This window comes from Salvelinus alpinus, chromosome 15, assembly GCF_045679555.1.
Source record: "Salvelinus alpinus chromosome 15, SLU_Salpinus.1, whole genome shotgun sequence".
Taxonomy (NCBI): Eukaryota; Metazoa; Chordata; class Actinopteri; order Salmoniformes; family Salmonidae; genus Salvelinus; species Salvelinus alpinus.
The window spans coordinates 7,828,150-7,838,307 of record NC_092100.1 but is presented as its reverse complement, the minus strand read 5'-3'; positions in this window follow the sequence as shown (position 1 = coordinate 7,838,307).

Genomic DNA, 10,158 nt, shown 5'->3' with positions numbered 1-10,158 from the left:
GGGAAACCACGTGTCACGTGTCTGACTCATGTAAAAATGTCATGTAAATGTGAAAACATGTGAAACTAAGTTTTATTTTTTACATTTGCCATTTTTCACGTGTTTTTTGTTTTTTGTTGTTGTAAGGGTGTGGATGCTGGTAGCGTGTAGCATCAGTGTTCATCAGTGTTCAACTTGTCTGTCTCTGCGTCAAATGTGGCAGAACCCTACGGCGCCCATCTCTGCTGGTCATTCGGCGATGACAACGACACTGATCACTCTTAAAAACTTGCCCGTCGGTCACTGGTGAGTATGTACAGACAGTATGTCAATGTGTTAGATATAATTCAATGTAAATACATGTGTGAGGGAGGGATGTTCAAACTAAATGTTAAAGTGTGTTGAGAATGTTCAAATCAAATGTTTCATACAATTTTTATTTTTTTTATCAAATGAGTAAAGATACAAATGTGTCATAAATAGGGCAAAAGCACATGTCACAATTCTTGTTAACAGGATTGTACAGCACATTATATTTGCTAAATGGGTCCTGATATAAACTGCTCTCATCTGTCACGTCCTGACCTTAGAGATCCTTTTTATCTCTCTGTTTTGGTTGGTCAGGGCGTGAGTTTGGGTGGGCATTCTATGTCTGGTGTTCTATGTTGTCCTTGTGTTGTATTTCTGTGTGTTTGGCCTGATATGGTTCTCAATCAGAGGCAGCTGTCTATCATTGTCTCTGATTGAGAATCATATTTAGGTAGCCTGTTCCCACCTGTGTTTGTGGGTGGTTGTTTCCGGTTTAGTGTTTGTTTCACCTTTCAGGACTGTTCTTTTGTCGTTTTTGTTTAGTGTTGCGTATTTAATTAAAGAATATGAACACTTACCACGCTGCACCTTGGTCCTCTTCTTCTCCTCCAGACGACAAGCGGTACATCATCGTTATCTCTGTGACGCTGGCCGTCTACTGCTGCAAGGTGGTCAACAGCTGCAACAGAGATGCTGGCCCATGTTGGCTGGATGTCCTTTGGGTGGTGGACCATTCTTGATACACATGGGAAAATGTTGAGCGTGAAAAACCCAGCAGCGAGCAGTGTGTCAAGAAGCAGTGCACCTTGGCAGTGTCGTTCTTTTGGAGGACGCATGGCTCTCGACCTTCGCCTCTCTCGAGTCTGTACTGGAGTTACAGCGATGGGACAAGACTAACTACCAATTGGATATCACAAAATTGGGGAGAAAAGGGGGGGGAAAGTACAGCATTTAAAAAAATATATAATAATAATCCAAAGCAGATCAGGAAAACCTGACCTTTATGCTTTTATTGACCTATTGACCTTGGAGATGGCATCTTTTCCACCAGATGTAACACTGCTCTGGTTGACCTCAAGATGGCCGAGATTAGCTCTCAGTGATGCAGAACTGCTTTGATATGTAAACATTTTGATTGAATCAAGTGTTGTGTCTGATCTTTGAAGATCTTTTCTGAGATGCAATGCCTTTGGAGGTAGCCGCGCTACCATCTAGACATAACTGGAGAGGTTCACTCAAGAGAACCTTGGAGACGTTCAAACATATTTTCACATGTTGTTGGGGACCTTGACAAGGAGAGGTCCTTCAGCTGAGACAGAAAACAGAACCTACAAACCGATGACCTCAGTGGAGGCTGCTGAGAGGAGAAAGGCTCATAATAATGGCTGGAATGGAGTAGATGGAATGGTATCAACCACATGGAAACCACGTGTTTAATGTGTTTGATAGCATTCCATTGACTCCGTTCCTGCCATTATTATGAGCCGTCCTCCCCTCAGAAGCCTCCACTGGTTGACCTCCACGTACACATCAGATACTTTCCTACTGTGGAGAAGCAAGGTACATTTCTTGGCACCAGAGCTCAAACGCTTGCCACTTATACAGCCCTCTCGTGGAGGGCACCCTTGCAGACTGAATGGTAGCAATAACATTCAGAGGTAAAATCAGATTTGCCCTCCTGGGGGCCAGGCCCATAGGAACCAAATCTCTGGCCTCACTTAACAAACCTGCCTGTGCGCCTTGGACAACAGGACCCTGCGCAACGGGAGTTGCCGCTGGTCCCCGCCTAAAATTCAAATGATCTTCGCGAACCAAGGCTGCAGGGGCCAACGAGGAGCCACCTTCTCCAACGTGGGCTGAACCAGAACCACTGACGGGAATCCGGAAAGGAGGGTCCAAGACCACTGGTGTGCCACAGCGTCCGTTCCCAACGGGACACTCGGGTCCCTCATTGAGAAAAATAGATGACGCTAGGCTTTTTTCTCGCGATGCACGTCGGCCCTGCCGAAAATGCACCATACCTGGGAGTTCACTCAAGTGTGTAGCCTCCACTCCTGAAAGAGAGGGCACCACCTGAATAAAAGATCTACACCTGAGTTGAGGCAAGCGGGGACATGCGCCGCCCGAACGGAGCGAGCCAAAGTTAGGAGGGAGAGAGACGAGTTTTGACGGTTCTGACCAAGACAAGCCAGCCTGACAAAAGCATAGGGAAGCGGCTGTGCGCCCGATACACCATTAGGAGTTCCGGGTAATTGATATGCAGTGCTCTTTGTACCTATGTCCATACCCCCCGAATGGAGTTGCCTTCGTAGAGCGCACCCCTACCCTCGGAGGGATGTATCTGTCGTGATCACCTTGTGGGATACAACTCAGCCCATTGGAGCCCCCTGACAATAGCAGAGGGTCCCATCACAGGGCCATGGCCCATAGACCCGGCGGGGACATCCAAACCGACCCGACTTAGGCTGTTTCCCTTCTTTTACTTTTAGATTAGTGTGTATTGTTAGATTACTGCACTGTTGGAGCTAGGAACACAAGCGTTTTGCTACACCTGCAATAACATCTGCTAAATATGTGTATGCGACCAATACAATTGGATTTGATGTTCACCTGTAAACAAAAAAAAGTACAATAGACTGGTATGTGTTTTGTTATACTCAGTCATTGATGGGGCCTTGAGATGAGCTGTTGGCAAAGGTGTGAAAAGGTTGAGTGGGCTTTGACCTGTAGACAGTCTAGTTTATTGTTGTCTTCAGTAGACAAGTACTGTCAACAATAGAATGAATAGTGCACTAACAGCACCTCTCCATCATGCCAAAGAACTGACTGCAAGGGTGTGATAAGTTTGAGGAGCACTGAGCTTGTAGACAGTTAAGTGTATTGGTGATTTCGGGGTTTTTTTCTCAAGAGGGTATTGTACTTTTACAAATAGCTTTGGCTGTCCTGGCTTGTTTCTGAGTCAGATGATGTTGAGCTTCAGCTTATTCCAGGCTGAAAGCTTCCATCCAATGGGTCTACAGGCTCTGTATTACTAAAGCGGGTGTCAAGATCATCATCAAATCATACTTTATTAGTCACATGTGTCGAATACAACATGTGTAGTAGACCTTACCGTGAAATGCTTACTTACAAGCCCTGGACCAACGGGGAAGTTCAAAATAAGATTTAAGAAATAATTTCCAAATAAACTAAAGTAAAAAATAATAAAAAGTAACACAATAAAATAACAATAACAAGGATATATACAGGGGGTACCGGTACCGAGTCAATGTGTGGGGGTACAGGTTAGTCAAGGTAATTTGTACATGTAGGAAGGGGTGAAGTTTCTTATGAATAGATAATAAACAGCGAGTAGCAGCAGTGTAAAAAACAAATGGAGGGGGGGGGTGTCAATGTAAATAGTCCGGTGGCCATTTGATTAATTGTTCAGCAGTCTTATGGCTTGAGGGTAGAATCTGTTAAGGGGCCTTTTGGTCCTAGACTTGGTGCTCCGGTACCGCTTGCCATGCGGTAGCAGAGAAAACAGTCTATGACTTGGGTGACTGGAGTCTTTGACAATTATCTGGGCTTTCCTCTGACACTGCCTAGTGTATAGGTCCTGGATGGCAGGAAGCTTGGCCCCAGTGATGTACTGGGCCGTAGGCACTACCCTCTGTAGCGCCTTATGGTCAGAAGCCGAGCAGTTACCATACCAGGCGGTGATGCAACTGGTCAAGATGCTCTCAATGGTGCAGCTGTATAACTTTTTGAGGCCCTGGGGACCAATGCCAAATATTTTCAGTCTCCTGAGGGGGAAAAGGTGTTGTTGTGCCCGCTTGACGATTGTCTTGGTGTGTTTGGACCATGATAGTTTGTTAGTGATGTGGACACCAAGGAACTTGAAACTCTCGACCCAGCGAGCAGCAGCAGCAGGATTAGTCTGTAGGACATACACTAATCAGTGATTTGCCAACATTTTACTACTTTGTTCCCATCAATACACACTCAAACAAGGTATTTTTGTAATGCAGCTACTCTTCCTGGGGTTCAAACATGTTAAAGCACTTACATCACATATAAATCAAAAGATAAAACAGTACATCATATAACATTACTACACTACTACAGTTGAAGTCGGAAGTTTACATACACTTAGGTTGGAGTCATTAAAACTCGTTTTTCAACCACTCCACACATTTTTGTTAACAAACTACAGTTTTGGCAAGTCGGTTAGGACATCTACTTTGTGCATGACACAAGTAATTTTTCCAACAATTGTTTACAGACAGATTATTTCACTTGTAATTCACTGTATCACAATTCCAGTGGGTCAGAAGTTTACATACACTAAGTTGACTGTGCCTCTAAACAGCTTGGAAAATTCCGGGAAATGATGTCATGGCTTTAGAAGCTTCTCATAGGCTAATTGACATCATTTGAGTCAATTGGAGGTGTACCTGTGGATGTATTTCAAGGCCTAGCTTCAAACTCAGTGCCTCTTTGCTTGACATCATGGGAAAAACAAAAGAAATCAGCCAAGACCTCAGAAAAATAATTGTAGACCTCCACAAGTCTGGTTCATCCTTGGGAGCAGTTTCCAAACGCCTGAAGGTACCACGTTCATCTGTACAAACAATAGTACGCAAGTATAAACACCATGGCACCACACAGCCGTCATACCGCTCAGGAAGGAGACGTTCTATATCGACATAACCTGAAAGGCCGCTCAGCAAAGAAGAAGCCACTGCTCCAAAACAGCCATAAAAAGATAGACTACGGTTTGCAACTGCACATGGGGATGAAGATCGTACTTTTTGGAGAAATGTCCTCTGGTCTGATGAAACAAACATAGAACTATTTGGCCATAATGACCATCGTTATGTTTGGAGGAAAAAGGGGGGCGCTTGCAAGCCGAAGAACACCATCCCAACTGTGATGCACGGGTTGGCAGCATCATGTTGTGGGGGTGCTTTGCTGCAGGAGGGACTGGTGCACTTCACAAAATAGATGGCATCTTGAGGGAAGAAAATTATGTGGATATATTGAAGCAACATCTCAAGACATCAGTCAGGAAGTTAAAGCTTGGTCGCAAATGGGACTTCCAAATGGACAATGACCCCAAGCATACTTCCAAAGTTGTGGCAAAATAGCTTCAGGACAACAAAGTCAAGGTATTGGAGTGGCCATCACAAAGCCCTGACCTCAATCCCATAGAACATTTGTGGGCAGAACTGAAAAAGCATGTGTGAGCAAGGAGGCCTGACTCAGTTACACCAGCTCTGTCAGGAGGAATGGTCTAAAATTCACCAAACTTATTGTGGGAAGCTTGTGGAAGGCTACCCGAAACGTTTGACCCAAGTTAAACAATTTAAAGGCAATGCTACCAAATACTAATTGAGTGTATGTAAACTTCTGACCCACTGGGAATGTGATGAAATAAATAAAAGCTGAAATAAATCATTCTCTCTACAATTATTATGACATTTCACATTCTTAAAATAAAGTGGTGATCCTAACTGACCAAAGACAGGGAATTTTTACTAGGATTAAATGTCAGGAATTGTGAAAAACTGAGTTTAAATGTATTTGGCTAAGGTGTATGTAAACTTCCGACGTCAATTGTATATACAATACAAAATGTTTGATACCACTATACAACAAAATCACAAGCCACATGTGTTTGTACCATTGTGTGTGTCTCTTCACAGTCCCTGTTGTTCCATCAGCTGTCCGGGTGGCTGGTCTCAGACAATCCCGCAGGTGAAGAAACCGGATGTGGAGGTCCTGGGCTGGCATCCTGGGCTGGCATGGTTACACCTGGTTTGTTGTTGTTAGGCCAGTTGGGCGTACTGCCATATTTTCTAAAACGGCGTCTTATGGTAGAAAAATTAGCTCTGGTGGACATTTCTGCAGTCAGCATGCCAATTGCACGCTCCCTCAAATATTGAGATATCTGTGGAATTTTAGAGAGGCCTTTTATTGTCCCCAGCACAAGGTGCACCAGTGTAACGATCATGCTGTTTAAACAGCTTTTTGAGATGCAACACCTGTCAAATGGATGGATTATCTTGGCAAAGGAAGAATGCTCACTAATAGAGACACTTCTTTTTGTGATATGGAACATTTCTGGTATCTTTTTTTTCAACTCATGAAACATGGGACCAACACTTACATATTGCGTTTATATTTTTGTTCAGTGTAGTTAGTTAGCTAAGTAACACTAACTGCATTACCTCAGCTCAACTTCAACTTATTTTTTTCAATTTTGGAAAATTGATGGAATAGCATCACTTTTCAACATTTGACAACCTGGCATCCCCATCAGTTGAGACTTCAGATCCGTTTCGAAATGCTCTGGCTGAAAGTGCTGGCTACAAATACAGACATTTGGACATTTCTCCATCAACTGGATCCATCTCCACCGGGGCGGTACTACGTCCTGAAATCGCTATGAATTCTGGATATTGTCGTTTGCTTATACAAGTATGCGCTACCTTCTGATGGACAGCCAAGCTGACAGACAACATAGAATCCGCAGACAATTATGACATCATTGGAGTGCGTGGACATCGTCACAAACGTTTTGTGCAACAACAACAAAAACAAGTTAGAGCAGTGGTTCTCTACCCGGAGGGGGGGGGGGCTTTTATTAGGCATCTATTTAGATTCACCAACGTATTCTCTAGTCAATAAGTAGACAAACCTCAGCAACGTAGCAACATGGCTGAGCTGGAACGTGTTAGTAGAAGTTAACACTAACTACTGATAAAGGGTCAAATATTTGTTCACCCGCCTAATGGGTCATCTGATCCTAGACCTGTGGTTAAGACAACCTCTTTCTTGAGCCTGATTTGTTACATTTTTGTCTTTTCAACTACACAAAGTCAACAAATCCATAGCTTAGATATTCAAAACTAGTGTAGACCTATCGGCCATTTTTATCCACTGTAAATCATTCACCAGCACTCCCCACAAACAACAGAAGCACTATAGCAGTTTGTCAAGGCTGACACCCATTCAAACGCAGAGCTCCTATTTCAGGAGACTACATTTGACCAATATGCATGCAACCCACCTTTCCACAAGCCTGAATTTTTTTTTTTTCCCCTTTTCTTTTTTTTTGTTACAGTAGCATGGCACCATGACATCCACAGACACATACCTTGTCATACAGAGCCCCTTTTACATAAAACCTCTTGTTTCACCAAGATCTAAAAACCCAGGCATCCTAATTTTTTTTGCCCCAAATACAGTACGCCAGTCTAAAACGCAGACATGTTTGCAAAGCACATTTCAACCTTTTTAACCTTTTTTTAAACTATGCAAGTCAGTTAAGAACAAATTCTTATTTTCAATGACGGCCTAATAACAGTGCGTTAACTACCATGTTAACCCACTGACAGATTTTTACCTTATCAGCTCAGGGATTCAATCTTGCAAACTTTCGGTTACAAATCCAACACTCTAATAACTAGGCTACATGCACGCCTCCAGCTGTGGTGCATGGAGTCCCTATTCTTATACCCCCAGTAGGATGGGTTCAGGATAAAATACACTTAAGCAGTCTATAATGGCACAATTTCACAAGAGGAACCAAACCGTGTGTTTGAAAGATACCGGAACCAACACGAACTAGCCTTGTTAGTTCTTGGTTGTTTTTCCATTTGCCGTGGAACTGGAAACAGGATTAGGGTTCATTTACTTGGGGAAAAACTGCTAGTGACTATTTTAAGACGGCAACATTCGACAGCGATATTGTTGTGATCTTCGGTGACTGGCATTAAGTATGGAGAAGGGAGATGTGCTGGTAAGAGTCCGCCGGGCAATTTGTGCCATCCTTTTTTTCATTGGTGGGCAGCATCATGGAGACTGAACAGACTATAGACGAGAAGAAGAAATACACAACGTATAATCATGCGAGAAAAAGGGTCGCTTCAGCCGGTTTGAAAGAGAAGCTCCATCTGTCTTCATGAATTGTTCAAAACGTATTTTGAAAGGGAACAGCTGTAACCGTTGCTTTGCAATAAGGGTCAGTCCTGCAATACGGTATTACCCTTGCAGTATGCTGGTGTGATAGTACAATGTCTATGTTTAGCAAGCTAACTACATCATGTTTACCTGTGTTTTGGTTCGATCCAGTACATACCTAGGCCTAACGTTACATCATACATGACATACTGCATCAGTAATATTACAGACTGCACCTTTTGCAGTCTGTAATAGCTAGCTATCCTCATTCAATACTACAAGAGTACTTTAGCTGACCATTGTTATCAGAAACACTTCCTGACCTAGTCAGGTGATAATTAATCAACTATGTTTTCTCCACCATGGTGAGTTGATGTGTGTCCTTTCATTGACTGGAGTGGCCAGTTTACATTATTTTGATTCCCTGGGTCCAGAATGTCTGATCAGGAGAGGCCATCTGGAGGGTCACTGTGATTGCTCTCAGGAACTCTGTGGGGGGGGGGGGGGGTAAAGTACTAACAGCCGACAAAATACTATTACAATATCATGAAGCTATAGAAACGATCTGTAATATATGTGTTTCAGAACTATCACATTGCCTAACCGCAGGCGACCACCCACTGTCTGGACCCCTGTTCCACAATTTTCAGACCCACAATGGATCGATAACTTCTGCATGTCGGCAGAGACTTTCCAGTTCCTCTGCAAAAGGGCTGAGTACTATTATGGGAGAGACATGATGTATTGTTCCGCCTTTCGGGCCCTCTCCGAAAGCGAATGCAACATTTCAGCAGCCTGCAGTGCCACTTCCAGAGAGGATGGGAGCTAATGTAAACACAGTGTGTGATGGACTCCTGCAACACTTCAACAACTAGGTACATCAGAGTGGATTACACAGGATTGCTATTTATTGCTAAAACGAAGGTTGGTGCTCTCTGGTGTGTAGTTAGGCAACATAAAGAGAAAATGACCACAAGGCAAATGAACACAATATTTATTAACATATTTCCTCTTATTACTTTCTCAGTGATTTTCTCCCTCCTCTCACAGACACCCAGCTCCACCATCACCCTTTGGACAACAAAACGCCTGGACCAACAACAGAACGACTAGCATTACAAACCAAGCCTGGTCCTTTAGCTCAGTGGTGAGCCATGGGAATTAATACAGTACTGGTATACACTGTACCCTTGGAGATTAATACAGTACTACTATATACTGCCCCTGTCATATGACTGTGCCCTTGGGGATTAATACAGTACTACTATATAATGCCCCTATCACATGACTGTATCCTTGGAGATTAATACAGTACTGCTATATACTGCCCCTATCACATGACTGTATCCTTGGAGATTAATACAGTACTACTATATACTGCCCCTGTCACATGACTGTACCCTTGGGGATTAATACAGTACTACTATATACTGCCCCTGTCACATGACTGTATCCTTGGAGATTAATACAGTACTGCTATATAATGCCCCTGTCACATGACTGTATCCTTGGAGATTAATACAGTACTACTATATACTGCCCCTGTCACATGACTGTGCCCTTGGGGATTAATACAGTACTGCTATATACTGCCCCTATCACATGTATTTATTTTATTTAACTAGGCAAGTCAGTTAAGAACAAATTCTTATTTACAATGACGGCCTACCAAAAGGCCTCCTGCGGGGACGGGGCTGGGATTTAAAAAATATATATATATAGATATAGGACAAAGCACACACCACGACAAGGGAGACACCACAACACTACATAAAGAGAGACCTAAGACAACAACATAGCATGGCAGCAACACATGACAACACAGCATGGTAGCAACACATGACAACACAGCATGGTAGCAGTACAACGGCAAGGTAGAGACAAAAATACATCACGACAAGCAGACACAACTGTCAGTAAAGT